This window comes from Solanum verrucosum, unplaced genomic scaffold, assembly GCF_900185275.1.
Source record: "Solanum verrucosum unplaced genomic scaffold, falcon-dt-bn FXZP01000297.1, whole genome shotgun sequence".
In the NCBI taxonomy this organism is placed as follows: Eukaryota; Viridiplantae; Streptophyta; class Magnoliopsida; order Solanales; family Solanaceae; genus Solanum; species Solanum verrucosum.
Genome location: NW_026020215.1, coordinates 1146640 through 1170010, shown reverse-complemented (window position 1 = coordinate 1170010; position 23371 = coordinate 1146640). Strand labels below are relative to the sequence as shown.

At 36.2% G+C, this 23371-nt stretch overlaps 1 protein-coding gene and 1 pseudogene across 4 annotated transcripts in view; both read right to left on the bottom strand.

Moving 5' to 3' along the window:
* LOC125830655 (peptidyl-prolyl cis-trans isomerase FKBP15-1-like) overlaps nucleotides 1-23371 on the bottom strand; it is a 1183135-nt gene that overhangs the window by 525213 nt on the left and 634551 nt on the right. The gene's annotated exons all lie outside the window — the stretch shown is intronic.
* LOC125830669 (uncharacterized) lies at nucleotides 941-1764 on the bottom strand (annotated as a pseudogene).

Sequence of the window (23371 nt, the reverse complement as noted above, 5' to 3'; positions counted from 1 at the left end):
TATGTCTGACGGATTATAGTCATAAGGTGGATGGAGGACAATATTGTACCAAATCTCATAGTTTAAGGACACTTTAGGCCCTTTACCGTTAAAATAATTTGAAATTACTTAATATATAAGCTCACATGATTGATTTAATTTTGAATTTCATATTAAATTTAAAATTAAAAAAAAAAAGGTTAGACATCTACTCTCTACACTCCCCTCCCACACCCCTTCACTTCCTATCTCTTCAAAAAAATTTTAAAAAAATCTATTTGGATCTTATCCACCATTTTAATTTTTTTTTTCAATCTACTATTTTTAAGTTTAGTAAGTATAATATTGGGACCATCTGATTGACATTTTGAAATTCATACTCTTTGATCAATAGGTTCTCCAGACTCCAGTTACCACCTGAATTGGATAAGAGCTTTAACTTTTTCCTAATGATCACAAAAGGACATTTCTCATCAAATTAGTACACTCCAATAAAATGACTTTGACATGGTATTTAAAAATAGATTTTTAAACTTTGGGTTGGATTAGGTGTTCATGGGTTCGAATTTTTTAGGGGCATAATTGATTCATTTCCATTTTCATATAAATGTCATGTGGTAAAGTCAAAATGACATGACAATTCCATGTGGCATTTAAAGAAATGGAAAATGAGTTGGATATGTCCAGCAGGCCAACTAACGCCCATAAGGGTATATTTAGACGAAAAGTTGGATGACGAGGGCATGAGTGAGCCAAACTTAAACGGAGGGTATATCTAGACCTTTTCGAATAGTTTAGGGCATATTTGACCCTTTGTCCTTTTTTAATTATAATAAAGATAAAATAAAAAAATGTATCAAATGGGATGGAATAAGATAAGCATTTGAAGTAAAAATATTGATTAGTAATTTTCACATATTGTAGCTATCATCCAAGTATAAACGAGTTGTTGCGGGAACAATTAATAGCAGTTAACAGCAGCATTAAACCCAACAGAGCAACACTGAACAACATCAGTCTGTTTCAACGGCGGTAAGTTTAGAGACGGCAGGATATTGGTTGTCCTTTTGTAAGCACCTAACCACTTGTTTTGCATGAAGCCCTGTTTTCTCCACGGAGGAATATGGAGCTCTTTGCTTCTCAACGATCGCCTAACAGCCTCGCTCATTACCTTCAATATCTGCTTTAATTCTTCACTTTTGCCTACAAAAACCTTCCGCAATGATTGCAACATGCGCTTGTAGTGATTCGTAGGCCTTGCTATCTCGAACTCTGCTGCAAAATCAAGGTCGATGATATAACGATTAATCATTTGATTGGAGGAATCCGATCTAATTACATCAATGAATTGGTAATTTCCGCCCTTAACTGATCCACTTGAACTCTCCATTTTGTCTTGCATATAGCGGAATTATAACCAAAATCCCTAAGATATTTCATTACATTTTGCTGGAGTATCGGCTTATTAGACTTTAGAAAGGAAAACAATTCCAAAGCCTTGGTAACCGTAGTCGACAGAGAATTCTGGAATAAATCCAAATCGATATTACAGAAGACCGGTATTGGCACATCTTCAATCACTTCTCTCGAATCGTACATTGATACTTGCGTGTGATCAAAATCTGAATCATTCTCTGCAACACCATCCGGCAAACCAAAAACGAGAGCATCATCATCGGCGTGGTAGCTGATTTGATCAGCTTGTTGGCCACGTCCAATGATCTGACCTTTCGTCTTATCGTCAAACGGGATAGTGACTCTCTTCATACTACGAAAAACTTGCATTTTTTTGTTCAAGTAAAAACTAAATCAATTAAGATAATATATAGGTTTAGAGAAACAATACTAGTAATAATAAAGGTATATGCTGCGGAGGAACTAAAAAAGGGAATATTCGGAGCAGAGTTAAAGAATGTGATCAATTATTCTTTGTATTGACTGGTGAGTATATAGTAAAAGAGAAGAGATGGAATGCCCTTTTGCTTTTTATCTGTTTTTTTTAAAGAAAATTGAGTAACTAGTCACAGAAGATTATGAAGGGCATATACCCAAGATTATTCTTTATATGGAGTGGTGTGATTGGGCCACGTAATATAGGAATGTGTTTGTAGTACTTTGACATGAGAATGGAACGTGGTGGTTAAATTAATTGAAGACTCATCGTATGTTAGATTTCGTTTAGAGTGTGTGTGTTGGGTGGGTCTTCTGTCTCTTTGGAATTCGAACGACTGAATATACATACATAGCAATGAAATTTGATAATATTGAAAACAGGGGAGGACCCACGTTGAGGGTATCGGGTGCTCGAGCATCCATTGACTCCTACGAAAATTTGTATATGTTCATTGAAAATATTGAAAAGTTGATATAATTAATTCTTGAACACCCATTATTCTAAAGGTTTGATGGGCGCTTTGGTTCTCAGATGCAACGTAAAGCTTGCGCTGACGACCTCAAGTGTGAGGGTTCGAGTCCCACACTGCTATATGGTTTTTTTTCTTCTCACTGCTATATGTTTGTTTTTTTTTTCTTCTACGCTAAATGTAGTGAGCACCCATAACCTTCAAATCCTGGATCCGCTACTGATTGAAAACGTGTATTCACTTTTATAATTGAAACAAACTTTAATGGTGCTAGATTTAAAGGGTGTTTGGATTGACTTAAAAGATGATCAAACTTACTTTTAAGTCATTTTTTTATTTTTGAAAGTGTTTGATAAATATAAAATAACTCAAAATAAGTAAAATATAACTTAAATTAAGTTAGGAAGTGTTTGACGAGATTAAAAATAACTTAAATTAAGTTTAAAATGACTTAAAAATAAATTAAAAATCAAAAGTAGATCTCCCTCAACATTTTATTTTTTGATCTAAAAGTTATTTAAGTTTGACTTTTTATTTTTAACTTCAAAACTACTTTTTTTTAAGTCAGTCAAAACGGGCTCTTAATTTACCCTACACGAAAACTAATTGTAGTTAGAAATGGATATCATCAATCCCAGTAACCGTTACCATAGCTTGGGTTCAGACACCAAATAAATTATAATTTTTTTATTTTAAAAAAGAGTACTCAATTGAAATTGCAATCGAGTATTGCTCTTGAAACTGCAATTTTTCATTGAGCGATAAGTCCTATTGGCCACCTTTTCCATTCAATTTATTTGTAATACACAATATTGAGAATTTCCAGAGTCAACTATACTAGGCATCGTAGAAATGAAATGGACATTGCACCAAATCGCATGCCACAACAATGTAGTTTATGTAGAGAAACTAGAAATAATAGGAATCGTTGTCCCCGTCGACCTCAATACTATTATTGTAAGCAAATAATAAAATTTACGGAAAAGGGCCTAAATTACCCTCGAACTATTGGAAATGGTCCAAAATTACCCTCCATCCACCTATTAGCTCCCAAATATCCCTGCCATACACCTATTGGCTCCCAAATACCCCTGTCATCCTTCTTTGGGTCCAATATTGACCACTTTTATAACATATTATTATTTAAATATTTTTTTGAAGTACGTGGCGACCAAATATTGGATATATACAATTTAATTACTTAAATTAATTTACAAACTCACTCATTATTAATTATACATGACCCAAATTACTCAGGCCCGACCCAAATTAGTTAATTACACGCGTCCCAAATTATATTTACCCACCGATTAAAACAAATACACCCTTCATTCCCAACATTTCACTTCATCTATCAACCTTCTTCCCCAATATATTCGCCTACAATCTCAAAAAATAATACTTAAATACACACATGTATCACCATAAGAAATTATCAAAACACTCATAATTTTTTATGGTGATACAAGTGTGTTTTTTAGATTGTAAGTGAATATATTGGGGAAGTAAGGTTGAAAGAGGAAGTGAAATGTTGGGAATAAAGGGTATTTGTTTTAATCGGTCGAGTAAACGTAATTTGGGGCGGGTGTAGTTAATTTGGGTCAGGTATAATTAACTTGAGTAAAGTGTAGTCAATTTGGATCGAGTATAATGGATGAGTTTGTAAATTAATTTAAGTAATTAAATTATAGTCAATAGATGGTTGCCAAGTATTTTTAAAAAATTATTTAAATGATAATCCGCTATAAAAGTGGTTAATAATCAAAGGTGGATGAAAGGGTATTTGGGAGCCAATAAATGGATGTCAGGGGTATTTGGGAGCCAATAGGTGGATGTTAGGGGTATTTGGGAGCCAATAGGTTGATGGAGGGTAGTTTTGTACCATTTCCAATAGTTTAAGGGTATTTTAGGCCCTTTTCCATAAAATTTATTTTATGAAAAAATTCTCAAGTTTTTAAAATATTTTTATTATTGAAAAAAGTCACGATTTTATGTATTAAAAAGACTTCACAGTACACTTAAAATTGAGAAAGAAATAAAAATAATTGTAGTTCGCTCATTTGTGGGCGAACTACCTTTAAAGTTGATGTAATATTATTTTGGATGAATTGAGAGTTAACGATGTTAAAAGATAGTAGTTATAGTTCACCTATCCATTGTGGTATGTGTTTTTAAAGATGATTCCTTTTAGTGTTTAGGGTTCAAGAAGCAAGGGCGTATCTAGAGGGGATTTTGTGGGTTCACGTGAACCCATGCTCCCCTCTCTAGATCATATATAATAGTGTTATATTTTTAAAAAAATATTTAATTATAGATGTGTGAATCCACGTTTAAAGTATCATATAATAATACGATGACGATTGGGTCCACCTCTCTAAGTGAGGATAAAAATTTAAGTCTTATATCTATCTTGTCCTTTTGAGTAACACCTCTCCAAGTGGTTATCGGTTACACTTTTCATGTTGCACCTAATTTTTCTCTTGTTATTTTTCTTTAATCTTTCAAAAATTTCAAGTGTGTTGCATTGAAATTTTCTAAAAAATTTAGCGCTGTAAATTTTTTATATAGTTAATCAAATGTGTATATTAAAATTTAAAATTAGTAGTATTATATATTTTGGACCTGTAACTTTAAAAATTTAAATGATTCATATTAAGAATCTAAAAGTCAAACCGATCAAATTTATATTTAAGATGTATTTTTTTGTAGTGAAAATTATATAAATGACATATATAGGACCAGTGTTTTAAAAGGTGGGGGCGTGAGGCGAGTCGTTTTATACAATACAGGGCGAGAAATAAGCCCCGAGACACGGGGCGTAAGTCCAATGGATCTAGGGGGTAGTCTCATGTATATTCAATTTTATAATTTTATTACTAATAAAATAAGCAAAAGTAAACCTTTCAATTATTTATGATTTTTATTTGAGATAAGTATTAATAATCAATAATGAAGAAAAAACGTATTATAATTACTATTTGAGAAATATCATTACACCAATAATAAAAATATTATTTAAAGCAAAAAAAGTTTTAAAAAATATATTAAAAATGCCCGGGCATACGTTTTGACGCCCAGGATTTACGTTTTTATGCTTGGGGTTTACGCCTCAAATTTTAGGACTTATGCCTTATGGGTCTACGTCTTTAATTTACGCCCCAGAGTGTTTTTGGTACACCCCGCCCCGAGACTCGCCCTGGGACTAGCCCCAAAAACGTTTTTGAAAATACTGTATAGGACTAATAATTTTAAGTTATGACAGTATAATAATTCTTTCAAGTTGTAACAATAAAAAATTTCAGGTTCTAACATTTATTTTTTTTAAAAAGCTTTAAAATAATAGTAAAAATCGATTTTTAAAAAATAATAAAAGGTAAAAAATAGAGATTCTAGTCTTGATCCTCAAGTGTGTACCTGCAAATAGAAGAAGATGAACAAGTACTTAGTCTGATTCACTTAAGGCCCTATTTAAACAAAGTATATATATATATATATATATATATATATACTTTTGACCCCCCAACCTAAAGTAGCTAGGTGGGGAAGTCAAATTGCTCAGTGAGCTTTTCAAGATAAGCGTGGTATGTCAAAAGTTTTTCATATTTGGTTTTTCATTTCTTTTGAGTTTGACATGATATAGTTATAGTAATAAATTTGAATACAATAATGATAATTAATAATTGCCATAAATTTAGGAGATTCAAAACAAAATAGGAATATTTGTTTTTCTTTTTTATCTCAAATCAATTAAGAGTATTTCAAAAAGCAGATTTTCTTATTTTGTTCAAACGGTTCTCTCTTCTAATTTTTTTCTGTAATTGTCGTCACTCACGACTACTTTCAATTAGTTTTGGTTCAATAATCTTCATTTTGTTGTAATGGACAGATGGTGATAGATGGGATCTTTCAGGTTAGTATTCATTGCGATTTATTATTTGTATATATTTTTATATTATTGAAACGTAAAAAAAAAAAAAAAAAAACAATGAAAATGTAAAGGAAATTTTCTGATTTTGTTTGTGTATAATAGATTTATATTGTGATGTTTTTTGTATGAACATTCTTTTGTTCAGATTACATAATAATTTTTTGAAACTGGAATAAATTTTGGTATGATTTTTTTTAAATTTAAGGTATTTGGTTAAAAAAGAAAATACATAAAATTTATTTGTAATTGGTATACTGTCTATACCATGGGTGTGTGCGATTTTGGAATTATATTTGAATGATTTGAGTATACTGTTTTCTTGAAAAATGACAGTGTATGAAATAGTAATAATGTTATCGTTGCAATGGAATTGATATACTTTTAGTTTATAATTAAAGAATGTTTACAATTAACTTGTTTAAATTTGGTATTCTTCTTGGTATGATTACTGTATGAACTAGTGTTTAGGCTTGGTATGAAATGTGTATAAAAATGTTCATGTTAGTGTTTATTTCAAATGCTCAGGTTAGTGTTTATTTTGAATTTGATACTCTTCTTGGTATGAATTTTGTATGAATCAATGGTTAGTCTTGGTATGCAATTGGTATAGAAATGTCCAGGTTAGTGTTAATTTAGAATGTGTTTTTGTATTGTGTATATTAATAATTTTATGCAATTTTGTTAGATTTAGTGAATTAGAATAGTATTCAATTTTGATTTCAACTGATTGCTCTCTCTTTTATAGCTTGAAATATTTTGAAGACACATGCAATACTTGTTGAACCTCTTCCATGCAATAGTATATGATATATATCAAATTACGTCTCGTCGCCTAAATTGTTGTAGCCTATTTCTAAAAGAAAGGTAGAAAGACCACAACTTGAACGCTAGAAGGATCTGCTGATGTGAAATTCAAGAGATCTAAAGTTACGTGCAACACATGTCATCGGGAGAGACACAACAAAAAGACATGTTCAAATTATCCTGCTGAAAATTAGTCATAATTTGTTTTTAATGTAATTTAGTTGTTTAATTACATCAAACACATTCGTTTGAATATATTGATCTTTTAACTTAGAGAATTCTGGTTTTCAAAACATTTCTTTTGTGTACTACTTACTCCTATGTGTATGTAGTGTTTTTCAAATGTAGACTAAAAAATTTAAACTGCTAGTGGTAACCATTTAGTATCCATATGATATTCAATTGGTATCCACTTGAAAAAAATTAAGTCCGATAGTGTAGGCAATTGGTAGCCATTTGGTATCCAATTGGAATTATTAAGTTAAATTGTATGTAATTGGTATCTAATTGGCATCAAACTGAAAATACAAATGTATGCTATTTGTATCCAATTGGTATCAAACTAGTATCCAACTGGAAAATTTAAGTCTATTTGTATCCAATTGGTATTTAATTAGTATCAAACTGATGTCCAATTGGGTATCAAATTGATATCCAACTAGGAAAACTAAGTCTATTTGTATCAAATTGGTATTCAGCTGAAAATACAAAATATGATTAAGATTTCGATTGTGTAAGTCAATCTAAACTAATTAACATTGTATCAAATTGATATCCATTTCGAAAACCTAATTATAACAATGTATGCAATTGGTATCTAAATAGAATTTTAAGATATTTAATTCTTATTACTTTGTATATGCAATTTTTTTTCAAACTAAAATCTCAATCTAAAACTGTTTACTGCTAATATCCAATTTGTATCCAATTGTGTCACGACCCAGATCGTCGTGATTGGCACCCACACTAACCCTCCGGTGGGAGACCGTTACTACAAGCCAACTAACCAAATTAACGAAACTAAGCATTTAAAGATACGACACCAGGTTTAAATGTCTAAAGGAAAAATAATGAGTTTCCATAAACTCCGAAAGTCTAACAAAACAATTGCGGAAATAATGCTTAGAGCTTGAAAGACAATGTACCAAAACATCTACTAACGACAAGTCTAAGGAAATGAGTGCAACCCCAAACTAAACATAAGAATTTCTAAAGTACTAGTCTAAGTATGAATAGAAATAGACTAAACATAACGCGAACTCATGGCAGCTTGAAAGAACTGGCTCACCCTTGAATTCGATGGATCACTGATCTCCTAGACGAGGTCTGTCAGTAGCTGCCTAAAGATGCCCTTTACTCAACAAAGAAAGAGCAAGTGCAGTATCAGTACACAACCACAGTGTACTAGAAGGATCACATGGCTATCCCAATAAGTGAAACATATACAAGTAATCACAACATAATAAAACAGGCATACACCGAACATATACAATATCAGTCATCATTTCAGGATCGATGTACAATTCCAAATTCTCAATAATACATTTATATGACAAGTCAATGGTTCTTTCATGGATTCTATACCCAAACTGTTAGTGTGTCGGATCGTGACACTCATTCCAAGTTAGTGTGTTGGATCGTGACACTCGTTCCAAGTTAGTGTGTTGGATCGTGACACCCGTTTCAATATGTATGTCGGTACGTGACACCCGTTCCATTCAACAAGCCACAATCACAATGTACATTCTTATAATAATACAATCAAGTGTTGATTCATCGCATACAATCATTCGTTCATACTCATTTACGATTAATGTGATCAATAGAGCAACATTAAATACATACATGCATTATAATGGAGCAATTACTAACATAAATCACACAAACATGAAATCACAACCATCACCTACCTCGAACAAAACTTGAACCCTTCTAAGAAACTTGATCCTTCCCTTTCCAGATTCTTTCCGCTTGTTCTTGGTCTACAAATAATCAATATAACGCGAGGATCAATAAACGAGGCCTAGTTGCCCGAACTATAATCAACATTATCAACCCTAGGCCAAACCCCTGATCCTAAGGTGCAACTAGTGCTTTTACCCACCATCAATTCCAGTTTTAAAATCCTCCCCCAATAATTAATAACCAAGAATCTAAGTTCTACAGATCGAAAACAGATTAGGGGAGTAAGAATCTTATCTTTTGCACCAAAACCAGTGGACAACAATCAAGAAATGCCTAGAGTCGTCTCCTAACTCTTAAGAATGAAGTTTGCAGAATAATGACGTTTTTGGGGTTTATTTCTGACTTAAGTCGCGTCTGTCCCACTATGGTGTACCCTATCCCGCTACAACGGCCCCCCCTGGTGGGAATAATTACGCCCTGGCAGCTTGCATGGAAACAGAGAGTTAAATTAAGAGTTTCAAACCCCCATTTCATAACACACCTTCATCCCATGACACTCAGAAACTACCTGCTCACACTAAGATCAGTTTCAGGAGTTCTACTCCCCCCAATTTGATTCCGTAAAGTCGTACGGATTCCTTAACGTCTTAGCTATCCACTTATGTAACCAAATCCATTATTAGATCTCTTATTCGCTATCAGATCTTCCTAGACCTCACTGACTCCGATTTCATCCAAATCTAAACTAGGCTAGGAATTTTCAAGTTACTACCAAAACGTTTTTTGGCCCAAAATATTTCTCCATTGGATTTTCTATAACGACGATGACAGGTTGTTACAATAGATACCAATTTACCCATAATTCATCCCCGAGTGAAAAACTAGGAAAAATGGGCTAAAGAGAGAGTAGAGTAGTACCTGAATCGACGAATAGCTGGGGATATTTGTCTTGCATGTCCTTCTCGATTTCCCAAGTAGCTTCCTCAACTAGACGAGGCTTCCATTGAACTTCCATGGACTTTATTTCCTTGGTCCTCAGCTTCCGGACATCACGATCAAGAATTGCAATCAATTCCTCCTCATACTGAAGGTCTTTGTCTAACTACACTGAGTCCCACTTTATAATGTAATATCCGTCCCTATGATACTTCTTTAACATGGACACATAAAACACTGGATGAAATCCAAATAAGCTAGGGGTAAGGCCAATCTATAAGTCATTGGCCCTACACAGTCAAGAATCTAAAAAAGAGACCAATATATTGATGACTAAGCTTGCCCTTCTTACTAAATCTTATTACCCCCTTTATGGGTGACACCTTTAAAAGAACTTGTTCACCATCCTGAAAGGCCATGTCCTCACCTTACGGTCTGCATACTTTTTCTGTCGACTATGGACTGCTAGAAGCTCAGATTGGATGCTTCTCACCTTATCTTGGGCATGTTTCACCAAATCAACCCCCTAAGGGTTTCACACCTCTAACCTCAAACAAACCAATTGAATACCTACACATCCTCGCATATAATGCCTCAATGAAGTCATCTCAATACTCGAGTGATAAATATTATTGTATGTAAACTTAACTAACAACAAAAGCGCTTCCCAACAACCACCAAAGTTAATCGTTCACACGTCCGCAACATGTTATCAAGGACCTTAACACAATCATCCGGACGAATTCTTTAGCACTTAAGCATGATAAAATTCCACTCGCTACAATTAGAAGTGAACCTGAACCAACCAATGCACACTCATAATATCCAACAATCATAGTTCTTATCATTATCTCCATCACCTAACATAAATTTCCATGAGCTTAAGTTACAAAAAATTGGTCTTTAGACAACAGATACTCATCGAGGGATATGTCCAAGCATACAAACCCCTAACAACACTATCAAAATGCTAGATTTAGCAATTGCGATTGTAAATTACCCTTAAGAACAATAGAATTGGACCCATTGATCCCCACATTCTACCAAGAGAACATCGCAGGATCGGTACACCTGATCCACCACTAAGGATCTACCCACAAAAGTGAAAACACACGTATGCATAGCTAGTGAATCATACTCTCAACCATGTACAAAGTGAAATAGATGGTCACATAACAATTTACGGAATAATTATTGAATAGCACCAAAGGTTTTTTACTACTATTATTGTAAGCAAATAATAAAATTTATTTTATGAAAAAATTCTCAAGTTTTTTATTTTATTTTTATTATTGAAAAAAGTCATGATTTTATGTATTAAAAAGGCTTCATAGTACATTTAAAATTGAGAAAGAAATAAAAAGAATTGTAGTTCGCTCATTTGTGGGCGAACTACCTTTAAAGTTGATGTAATATTGTTTTGGATGAATTGGGAGTTAACGGAGATAACAATGTTAAAAGATAGTAGTTATAGTTAGCTTATCCATTTTGGTATGTGATTTTTAAAGATGATTCCTTTTAGTGTTTAGGGTTCATGTGAACCCATGTTCCCCTCTCTAGATCATATATAATAATGTTATATTTTAAAAAAATAATTAAATATAGATGTGTGAACCCATGTTCAAAGTATCATATAATAATACGATGACGATTGGGTGTACCTCTTGTCCTTATGAGTAACACCTCTCCAAGTGGTTATCGGTTACACTTTTGACGTTGCAACTAATTTTTCTCTTGTTATTTTTCTTTAATCTTTCACAATTTTCAAGTGTGTTGCATTGAAATTTTCTAAAAATTTTAGCATTGTAAAAATTTTATATAGTTAAATCAAATGGGTTTATTAAAATTTAAAACTAATAGTATTATATATTTTGGACCTGTAATTTTTAAAATTTAAATGGTTCATATTAAGAACCTAAGAGTCAAACCGATCAAATTTATATTGAAGTTGTATTTTTTTTTTGCAATTGTACACTCATCTTGCCAAAATCTTGAAGCATCTATTTTGATGCCGAACTCTCTCCAGTCTTCTGTTGAATGCTTAGATTTGAAGAGCGGTGCAAGAAGGATCTAGTCATTGAGAAAAGAATTAAAAGATCATTCGAAAAATTGCTGTAAAAGAAGAAGAATTTCAAGATTCATTTTTCAGGCCATAAGTCCATAACAAAACGTCATCTTCCAAACAGCAGTATTGTGAGCGTATTTGATCTTACATACATTATAAGTCTATTATATATCTATGTATTCAAAAGAAAAAATATCTATGTATTCAAAAAAGTATTATACTTGCATCTGAAACAATTAAATACTTTTTAATCATGTTATATATTATAGGTATATCAGATATGTATTTGATCAAATGAGAAAACACTCTTAAAACTATAGTACAAATATGTGATCAAATGTATTACCAATATTAAAAAAAAAACATGTACAGATCGAGGTGTATCATAGGCTTACCTTAGTGTCATAATTCATTAATAGAAGCATTTAAAATATAAGATCAAAAGACTTTTACGGGTTATAATGTTGGCAAAAGAACGAGTTAGAGATATTTGGTAAAATAATATTTCCTCTGTCCTAGTTTATATGACTTAATTTCCTTTTTAGTCAGTCTAAAAAAGAATAACACATTTCTTTATGAGATAAGTGTCAAAAATACACTTAAACTAGGGGTGACAAATGTTGTGAACCAAGCTGACTCTATAAGGGCCTATGGGCTATTAGAAACTTTTATTTGGGAACCAGACCCAATGAGCATTTGTTAAAAAGGATTAGACGTTAGAAGAATGGTTATGCAATTATGTTGTAGCTTTGGCTATCAGTTATCTCTTATCCCCTTTCTCTGTTCTAGTATCTCATGTCCAACATCTACGTACTTTCAAATCAGTAAAAGAGAAATCTAGGATTCTACCCCTAGATTTGAGTATTCTTGAGATGAGTTGATCGTTGAGTTCTCGAGTTCATATTTCTTTTTTAAATTCTATTCCTAATTATTGAATCTCTATATGTCATGCATTAATATTCTTGAGTTGATTCGTTCATGTCTATATTTCACACCCTATGAATTGAGTATTCTTGAGATGAGTAGTGTTCTTGAGTCTTGAGTTCTGAGTACTGAGTTTCCTTATTGCTATTAAGATCCCTGAGTTGAGTCGTTCATGTCCATAATTCGACATGAACCCTATGATTTGAGTTATTAATTTTGAAAAGCTTTTTTAAAGCCAACACTTGTTCTTAAGCTGAGTTTTGAGAAAGTAAAGATGAGTTTTGAGAAAAGAGTTTCTAAAACATGATTAGTATGACAATTGAGTATGCCATCAATGTATGAGCAGTATGGTATCTAGATATACCATCAATATTTATGTAGTATGACTTTTCGAGTCATCAATGATCATATTAAAATATGATTTAGATATGTTTTTGAGAAAGAGTTTTCAAGTATGAATTGAGTAAGTATAAGGGGACTATGTATTCCCAGAGGTATCAAGTTTTACATTGATAAAAGAGACACTAAGATTTCTGAATGAGTTATGAGTTCAAAAGATATTTCAAGAGCAGTTACCTCTTTTAAGAGGGTAGTTTGAGCAATTATCTCAAACCAAAGGAAGAGTTATTTTTTAAACATATGAGCATGAGTATATATTATTGGGAGTAGTATTGAGCACCGATATGGGGACGAGTTCAGACAAGTCAAAGTCCTCCTAAACCATGTATGCCAATATGGGTAAAGGATCATACTTTTTAGATGATTCCTTATTGATTATTAAGCATAGCTTAGTGGATCCAATTAGTTGAAGTGTTATATACCTCGGCAAGGTATAGGACAGTTCTTGTAGCGTGGGCGAGACGTTGTATCATCACATAGCTCATAGTGATGGTTGTCAGTTAAAGAATCTCCAAAATAGAGTTAAAAGTGTATTTTTATTATATCACTTATTATGTTGAGCTTAGATATGAGTATGTAACATCCCGCCTAAGAAAGAACTAGAATTAGAAAGAACTATTTTCCGAAAGAGCAAAAGTTGGAAATTTTGGCAAGTTATGCTAAGTATGAGTTTTGGGTCAACTTCAAACGATCATAACTTTCAGTACATGATGTGTTAGGTGGCCCATAAGATATCAAATAAAAGGACTTGGAATCCTCTTTCCAATGCCACCGAGTTTGCTAATTTTTGAGCTCGTATGAGGGAGATATGATTGTTTGAAGTCAGACTATCTATTTAAGGAAAGTTACCCGGATTAAAGAGGGGTATTTTGGTTTTTTCTTTACCCTATCAGATTTTATTCAGTTTTAGTAATTAATTAGGAGTCTAAACTGATTTGGTTCAGTTTACACTATCCTAAATTACGCTAGGGTTTTAGAAAAGAATTCAAGAAGAGAAAAGAGGAGAAAGGTCAAGGTGTTCATCAAGTTCTTGCGAAATCGCAGATTTTCTTGTGGATTTTCAACAAGGGTTTGATCACGAAGAGGTATGTGAGTTCACATAGCGTTGGGTCCGTTCACCCACGCGCCAATCATGTTATTTTCAACAAAATTCGTTTCTTAAAGTTGAAGGATTTGAGTTCTTGATAAGTTTTGTTGAAGTTTCTTTCATAATCTTGATTATTGAGGTTTTGATAAATTCTTGAGATAAGTGTTAGTGTTTCAAGGGTAGTTTTGAGTAGATTATCGTATACTAATGTTGAGTATTCGAATCTAAGTGATTGAGGAAGAAACCATTAGATTCTAGGCGAATTGGGGTTATAAAATAAGGAAGAAAAAGTCGGATAGAAAACAAAGTACCAAGTCTGCGTCGTGGACATGTTCCTTTAAAGCGAAACTTTGCTCTCCGTATCACGGAGAATGCGAACTCCAATGTTTCAAAACTTATTTCACGACCAAATATTATAATGCATCGCCGCGTCGCGGACTTGATCCCAGACAATATTTTTTTGATCGTTTCTCATGATTAACAATCTAAAAACACTCTTAATCATCACGATATCCTTCTTATCACAAATCATAACCTTGAATTCATAATTCAAATTCAAGGTAGAGTTAAGAGTCAAGTCTTGAGAGTTCTTCGAGTCATTTTAAGTAATCATTTACAAATCTTTTAAACTTGTTTAAGACTTAAGCATTGAGTTTAGGAAGGTAGAGCTGAGTTCATTTTCTTTAAAATGATATACCGAAACTACGTATTCCCAATAGTAAATATTTTCACATTTAAGATGAGAGAAAACACCGATTTCCAAAAGAGTTTTCATGAGCAGTTCTGAGAACCATCTCTTTTAAGAGATATATTTTTGAGTAATAATCTCAAACTACAGAGAAAGTCATGTTTTTAATCATATGAGCTAGTCACATTTTGGGAGTAGTATTGAGCACCGATATGGGGACGATTTCAGATAACTCAATGTCTCCATAAACCATGTAGCCAATATGGGTAGAAATGGCTACACTTTTTAGATGATTCCTTAATGCTTTTAAGCATAGACTAGTGTATCCACTTAGTTGAAGAGTCCTATACCCCGACAAAGTATAGGACAGTTCCGACAGCATGTGCAAGACGATGTATCATCACTAGCTCATAGTAATGGTTGTTGGTTAGAGAATCTCCCACAGAGTTACTTGTATTTTCAAACACAAAACGAAGTTATTATTATATTTTTCAATACACTGAGTTGTTATCTACATGTTTTAAAGCTTTTCTTTATATAGCAAATTTATTACTGCTTTATATTGAGATGAGTTGAATCGAGACGAGGTAAGTGTTTCTTTTAGTTCCAGTTAAAGTTTATGTCTTGTTTAGATTTCCCCTCACATACTCGTACATTCCATGTACTGATGCCATTTGGTTAGCATCTTTTATGATGCAGATACAAGTAACCAGGATCATCATCTAGCGCTTCGTTGATCCAGTTGAGCTTTAGAGTTGTTGGTGAGCCTCCTTGCTTCCGGAGAATCCCTTTATTATGTTTTGTCATTTCAGTTGTTAGGATGATTGGGGGGTCTTTTCCCGACAACCCTTATGGTATTAGAGGCTTCATTGATAGTTAGACATTATTAGTTCATAAGTCTTTACATTCCCTTTCATTTATGTTGAGACTTGAGTTGCCACTTTTGCTAGTTGAATGTTTATTTCTAAAACATTCTAAGTTATTATTTGAGTTATAGTTACTTTTTAAAGTGCTTTTATTATGAGTAAGTCTTCCGCTAAGACTTAAGTCAGATCAAGGGTTCGCTTGGGGCTAGCAATGGTTCTAGAGGGCCAGTCCCGCCCAGGGTGTAGGCTCGGGCTGTGACTAAATTGGTATCAGACCACAAAGTTCAAAAGTCCTAGGGAGTCTATGAAATTGTGTCTTTAGAGTCCTAGTTATTGGTGTGAAGCGTTGATACGCTCAAATTACACCTCCCTAAAGAAGCATAAGCGATCGTTATCAAGTAAAGAACCTAACTTGTAGGTTGGGGTCGATCCCACGAGGAAAATGGTTTAGACTTTACTTTAACCAACAATTATATTCAATTAGTCAAATTACTTCCAGAAACAAGTAATTAAAAGGGGGGGGGGGTTGTGAAACAAATTGTAAGAACTCAAAAAGTAATCAGTAATCAAAAGTCAATTTTGGTTGTTATCAAGATGAGAGAATTAACTAGGGTATACGTGTTCCCCACAAGCTCATAATGCAGTGATCCTAGTAATAGCAATCCTTTCCTAGTGAACTACATGCAAAGTGATAAGTTAGGTATCTCTAAATCCTTGGTCCGACATCTAGAGAATTTCACCCCGCACCTTGGTCCGGCGTATGTGTATAATTTACTAACCCTTACATTTACCTCATATTAGACATCACATCAATGTTTGGCTTAGTTATTACTTCACACCAATCGACACTAGCCTATTAGATAGTATCACACTAAATCTATGTTGATAATTCTTTTCTTGTTGATTACCTCCTTGGTCCGGCAAGTAGTAACAAGGTGAGTTCTAACGTTTGCAACTGCTAAAAAGACTTCTAAACGAAAGAATTATCAATGCATACACCACACAATTCAAGAATTACTTATTTACTATTCATACTTTGTTAATCGTTCATGGTTCCCACAACCCTAGTTGTGAAGTTTAGTTACCTATAATCATATGAACACAATTCATTGTTTTAGATGAAAGAATTATGAACCTACGTAAGAAGAATAATAAACTCAGAAATTCAACTTAAATTGCAACTCCAAAATCTTCAAAACGATCTTAGGAAATTAATAATTACTAAAGTTGCAAGTTAATCTCCCAAGTCAAGAACTAGAATAAAAGTAATAAAATCCAACCCTAAAAACGAGGTTTACATGCGCTATTTATAGAAAACAAGTTCTAAATAAAAAGGGAAACAAAATAAGGAAAGTTTGTTCAGGCACACGTCTTCATTCCACGAGACTGACTCACGGACCGTCAATGGATCTACGGTCCGTGAGTCCCTTCCGTTAGCCAGGACTTAGAAAATATTTCAGCTTCCAAAACAGCTTATCTGAAGCAAACGATGGAACTGCAGGACGGATCGTAGATCGATCTACGGTCCGTCAATCCCTCTCCGTAGCTCCACACTTAGAATCTTAAAAAATCATGTACTGGAACCCTCGCAATATCAATCTACGGATCAACAGTACGGTCCGTAGATCAATCTACGAACCGTCAATGGTCACCGTGGTTCCATACTTGGTCAGATTTCCCTGATTTGCCTTCCATGCCTTGCCTGCTGATCTATGACCACTATCTACGGAGTTTCAATGGACCTACGGTCCGTAGATAACCTCTGTAGATGCCCTTTTCTGTATTTCTTTCAGCTGTCTCTTTACTTCCGCGCCTGGACATCTTTCTTGCAAAATATGATACAAACACGTTAAAACCAATACAAAATGGCCCTAGACACACACAACTTGTAAGTGAAATGTATTAGAAATACCGTAAACTCATGGTATATCAACACCCTCAACTTAAAATCGTTGTTTGTCCTCAAGCGACACACTAAGACTCTAAACGACACTTGTATAGAAGCAAGCATTTCAAGCACAAGCAATCACATTGCTCTCTATCCCACTCACTTTTCGGGTGCAAAATTTGTTCTCCTAGACTCGACAAGCTAATTCATGTGGATCAATCCATGACAATGATCGACCAACTAACACACAACATACACTGTTTCACTATCACTAAAGTACCAACTTTCTGAGAATGTAACTAGTGCCCTTACTTCAAACGAAATCCCTTTTCTTTCACACAATGACTATGATTTTGAGTACAAGGATTCATTCAACACTTACACTCATAAATAACTTCAAGTACAGTTAGTGCTCAGTACCATAGGTTTGCCCTTATTTTCACTGCTTAGACTTTCCAAACTAGACTCTAGGATCACTATACGACTTTCTTGGCTTGTAATGTAGGCTCAGGGTCAGGTGTGGTACACTTGGGTACTTTTTAGTGACTTTCTGCCCTCCTTGACATTACACTAGGCTTTCAACCTCTTTTTGCCCTATTTTTGCTATCATACTGTTTTACCTTCTTTCCCTTGATTTTCTTCAACTATGGATGTGACTTTAGACTTTGTAGCTCTTTATATATTTTCAACTTTTTCTTGCATTTTATTCTTTTCTTTAGCTTTCAACAAGTCACATCTTTTCCTCTCTTTTTCAACATCAAAACTATTTTCATACCCATGTTTCTTTCGATTTCCTCTTTCATAGCCACCCTCAACTTATGGATTTTCCATTGGTTGAGGTGCACAATACCCGATGTTGGGTCAGGGCCAAGATTGAAGTTACTTTTACATTAGCCACCCTCAACTTAGGCTTTTGGCCTAAGTCGAGGTGCACATGTCCAAGGAGGGACCGGGGCCAACATAGTCGATTATGGGAAGGTTAGTATGGGGTTTAGAAAGAAATGGTCTAATTTTAGGCTCAAACCATTTGGATCAAAGGGAGCATTTATTTCATTTGGTTGGATCCTTCTTTTTGGCAATTTGTGGACTTATCAGAACAACCCCCTATGATCACTTCCTAGCCTCTAGAGTGAATTGTCTTAGTAGGACTAACCGGGCAAGTTCTAGTTTTTCACAAAAACTGTTTGAACAATCAACTATTCTCACACACTCTTGGCACATAGTTTCATTATCAGATGATCAGATTACCCAGTTCAAGTTTCAGCGTAAGTCATGCCATCAAGTTGATTCATTATCATGTCATACTCAGAGACAACACATTCAACTTGTCTTAGCCTACCAATTCTATCACATATCAGAAAATTTGGACGGGTATATTTTTCATAAGCCATCATGCTTCATTCTTTTTCATGCTTCTACACATACGATCCTAACAAATGCCAGTTCAACAGAAATTAAACAGTCTCTTGGGGAAAATGAACACAGGCAAGAAAACCCCAAGAGAGGATTTATGAGTTGGGTTACTCAGACTTCACCCTATCACTCACAATCCATTTACCCCACCCCCAACAAAATAGATGCGATTGTCCCCAATGCATACAAAAATAGTAAAAGATAATGGATTGGGTGAAGCAAACCTGTGGCGCATAGCGTCGAAGAATCATGATAAAATGGGTGAGTTCGATTTCTCGGAGCCCGCTGGAACCATACTTGGGTCACCCTCAGTAGTGCCCATATCATCCATCATAGCACCCTCAGTAGTGCTCTTGGTCACTCTAACCGCACCATCAATGGTGCTCACAATGTCCCTCACAACAGACGGGACCTTTATAACTGGGGCAGAACTCAATGCCCCTGCAACACTCTCACGCACCCTCTGGTGGCGCAACTCTTTATCTAAAATTGATGCTTTTCTAGCCTCCTTCTCCTGCCTATGCTGTCTCTTTTGGTCTTTTTCCTCCTCAGTGCTACTAGAACGGTGCCTCTTACCTTTGGTATGTGTAGGCTCAGGCCCCTCCTCAGCGGTCCCACTGAATAAAGCATCCAACACCGTATCATCAGCCAACTCAGTAGGTGCAGCCTGAGGCTCAACTGCAGGGGTGGCAAGAATGACATCAACGTCGGCCCGGAGACTGGCTAACTCAGTCTGAAAAGAGGATAGATTTATGGTCGGGGCTGGTAGTCCGAGGACTCTCAATTCAAAGGCATCGAGACGCTTATTAACGGCTTGAATCTTTCGGTCCAGCATGCCCTCCATCCTGCGCTCCATTCTAGCCTCGAACTCGGCCATCGACTTTTACATCCAAGGCTGGATGTGATGCAGTAGTGTAGCCATCTGAGCCTTTAATATATGTACTCTGGCCAACAGGACAATGGCAACTCCTAACGGTGGTGTGGACCGGGATAAGCTAGGATCCCTACTAGCGGCCTGGGAAGATGAGGTCGGGATACTATCGGTGTGATATGGTATAATGGGGTTACCGCCCTGTGCCTGCCCCACCGTGTCTGCAAGATTTGCGCCCAAGGGAGGTACCTCAACCTAGGGCTCTCTACGAGGTGCTGCCACATTTGCCTCATCTCGAATGAGGCCTATATCCAAAGTCCCTGTAGGGTGGATCAACCTATCACAATGCCAGATTGGCACCCCAAAGACCCTGTACAATTGGAAAATCAAACATGGAAAGGGGTAAGTAGTGGAGGTCTTGAATGCCCTCTCGTGAATATTTGCCAGCAATATGCGGGCAAAGTCAATCTCCAATCCTGCTACTAATGCTGCAACCATGATCACTCTGTCCCATGTGAGTTGGTTGTCAGCTTTTGTAGGCGACACCAAGTTACGCACCAAGGATGTGTAATGATATGCTATAAGGCTTGTTTGGGGTTCCTTCGGGTTCCCCATTCGCCGGTCACGCCTAGGCCCTAGGCTTGGGTCGTGACAAACTTGGTATCAGAGCACTAGGTTGATAGATTCTCGGAGTCCAACCCACCGCGTTGATTAGAGTCCGATTCATGGTTGTGTTGTGCACCACAACTATGAGTAGGAGGCTATGAGACGTTTTAGGAAATGTTTCCCTTCTCCATTTTCTAAGTCGTGCTGTAGAGTTGAATTAAGGTCTTCCCTAACGGTTGCTCTTTGCTTTGCTAGATCATGCCTAATAAAAGAGGAAAACGAGCCCGCGCACCCGAGGAACAACCGACCAATGGGGATCTTCGGGATGCCCTTACTTTATTTGCCCAAGCTATGGCTAATCAAGCCAACCACGGGGCCCAAGCCCCTCAGGCTCCTACCCGGCATCTCGGGTGAGAGACTTCGTGCGGATGAATCCCCCGGAATTCTATGGGTCTAAGTTAGATGAACACCCTCAAGAGTTCATTGATGAAGTCTACAAGATATTAGCTATCATGGGCATGAGGTCAGAAGATAAGGCGGAGTTGGCGGCCTACCAACTAAAAGGGGTGGCCCAAATATGGTACAACCAATGGAAGGAAGAGAAGGGGGCAAACTATGTGGTGCCTTGGGAAGAGTTCAAAACGGCTTTCCTTAATCGATTCTTTCCTCTTGAGCTTAGGGAAGCCAAATTGGTGGAGTTCATGAATTTAAAACAAGGGTCTATGAGTGTGAGGGAGTATGCCCTCAAGTTTAACCAACTTTCAAGATATGCTCCACACTTGGTTGCCGACTCACGATCTAGAATGAACAAATTCGTGATGGGTGTGTCCGACCTAGTGAGTGAAGAATGCCGATCCGCAATGTTGATTAGTGACATGGACTTGTCCCGCTTGATGGTGTATGCCGAACAAATGGAGGAAGAGAAGTTGAGGAAGAGGAGGGGTCATGAGGCCAAGAGGGCCCGTTTTGAGGGCAAGTTCCAAAGTCGAAGGGGAGGCCGGTTTCATCAAGGCCAAGGGTCTTCTCATGCGCCCCTTAAGGGGTTTGCCAATGACGTTCCAAGGGCCCAAGGTGTTGGTGGTATGGGTCCTATTGATGTATGTCCGAAGTGTGGTAAGGACCATGGTGGCCCGTGCTTGAGAAATACCAGTGCTTGCTATAGTTGTGGGGAAATGGGGCACAAGGCAATGGATTGTCCTCGAAATCGCAACAAGGGTAAGGAGGTCCGTCCACAAGGTGCCAATGCGGTTCCTTTGGGGAGAGGGGGCCGACAAGATGGTGCCCCAAGGCACAATCGATTTTATGCTTTGCATGGGAGGCAAGGGGTCGATGAAGTCCCCGATGTCGTTACCGGTATGTTGAAAATCTTTGACTTTGATGTATATGCATTAATTGATCCGGGTGCCTCTCTTTCTTTTGTCACCCGCTTTGTTGCCAAAAAGTTTCATGTTGAGCCCGAATTGTTGCGTGAGTCATATAAGGTGTCTACTCCTATTGGTGCATAGATTGTTGCTAGGAAGGTCTATAGGAATTGTCCTATTTGCATCTTGCATAAAATATTGCCTTGTGATCTTGTTGAGTTGAACATGGTCGATTTTGATGTTGTATGCATACTATGCTTCCATTGATTGTAGAACCCGTAGGGTCAAGTTCCAATTTCCAAGTGAACCCATTCTTGAGTGGAAAAGCCAAAATATGGTAGTCAAGAGTAGGTTCATCTCTTGCATTAAAGCCCGTAAGTTGATCTCTAAGGGGTGTCTCTATCACCTTGTGAGGGTTAAGGATGTGGAGTCCAAAACCCTTCCTATAGAGTCGGTTCCGGTTGTAAATGAATTCCTTGATGTCTTTCCTAATGACCTTCCCGGTGTTCCTCCCGAAAGGGAAATAGATTTTGGCATAGACCTCCTCCCCGATACTCAACCCATTTCTATTCCCCCTTACCGTATGGCCCCGGCGGAGTTAAAGGAGTTGAAGGAACAATTGAAGGACTTGTTGGAGAAGGGTTTTATTAGGCCTAGCCAATCACCATGGGGTGCTCCGGTGTTGTTTGTGAAGAAGAAAGATGGGTCCCTTAGGATGTGTATTGATTACCGGCAACTCAATAGGGTCACCGTCAAGAATAAATATCCTCTTCCTAGGATTGATGACTTGTTCGACCAATTGCAAGGGGCTAGCCACTTCTCTAAAATTGATCTTCGGTCCGGGTATCATCAAGTGAAGGTGAGGGAGTGTGACATTCCCAAGACAGCCTTCCGGACTAGGTATGGGCATTTTGAATTTGTGGTCATGTCCTTTGGGTTGACCAATGCACCGGCTATCTTCATGGACCTAATGAATAGGGTCTTTAAACCCTACCTTGATTCCTTTGTTGTGGTCTTCATTGATGATATTTTAATCTATTCGCATAGCGAGGAAGAACATATGGGTCACTTGAGGGTTGTGTTGCAAAGATTGAGAGAGGAGAAGTTGTATGCCAAGTATGAAAAATGTGAATTTTGGTTGAAGGAGGTTACCTTCCTAGGTCATGTGGTGTCGGGGGATGGTATTAAAGTAGACCCTAAGAAGACCGATGTGATTAGAAATTGGCCTAGGCCATTGACCCCGTCGGATATTAGGAGCTTCTTGGGCTTAGCGGGTTACTACTGGAGA